Source organism: Penaeus monodon, chromosome 30 (assembly GCF_015228065.2).
Source record: "Penaeus monodon isolate SGIC_2016 chromosome 30, NSTDA_Pmon_1, whole genome shotgun sequence".
Taxonomy (NCBI): Eukaryota; Metazoa; Arthropoda; class Malacostraca; order Decapoda; family Penaeidae; genus Penaeus; species Penaeus monodon.
In genome coordinates this window covers 32,164,918-32,165,768 of record NC_051415.1, presented here as the reverse complement: position 1 = coordinate 32,165,768, position 851 = coordinate 32,164,918, and positions in this window count along the sequence as shown.

Sequence of the window (851 nt, the reverse complement as noted above, 5' to 3'; positions counted from 1 at the left end):
ATTCAGTTTAAACTTTAACTCACCATTATATTTATATAATTCTATGAAACTTGACTGTAAAATAAATTCACAGATGGCCACATATTTGTCTCTTCAAAAAATGTGAATCTGTAATGATTTTCATTTCTTTTACTGGTCATGTCCTTACCTTTATCCAATTAAAATTTATTGTTGGTAATGAAATATATTTATTTTTTTTGCTCTTCTGTAGCCAGTAGTACACATACTTAGTACACTAATCAGAGCTTTTTTTGAAAGGTACAGGTGATATATTTTCTTGTATGATTTTTACTTAATTAATTTAACTGAACATTCATAAATTTTATTGGTTAGATTTTATCTGATGCAAAGTGATGCAGTCACATGGCTAAAACATTTTGAAGATAGAAATGGCCAAGTATTACTATGAAGGGACAATTAATAGGAAATGGGCAGAATATTTTGTGAAGAGAAGGAAAAGTATGAAAGTAAAGGGACTAGGCATGAGAGTAAAGAGTTAGTATGATGGTGTGATTGTGCTTGAGTGGGTGTGAGAATTACAGAAAAAAGGAGAGTGTGCAAGTTGACCAGAAGGGATTAAGTGAGGAATGAGGAAGCCTGTAGGCTAACACATGAGGGAGATTTGTCCAGAGGTGAGTTTCTTGAGGCGTAAGGACAAGCAGAGAAAATGCAGGTTGCAGTAGGCATGAGTCCAAAGGCAGACCAAGAGCAGGATGGTTGGCTTGGATGAAAGGAGGCCTGGTAGGGCATGCAGAGAATCAGATACAGAAAGGTATCCAGAAAATCTGAGTGTGTGATGTTCAAACTTTTTTGTTTGTTTGTTGGAACAGGGTTCTGGAGAGAGGATGGTT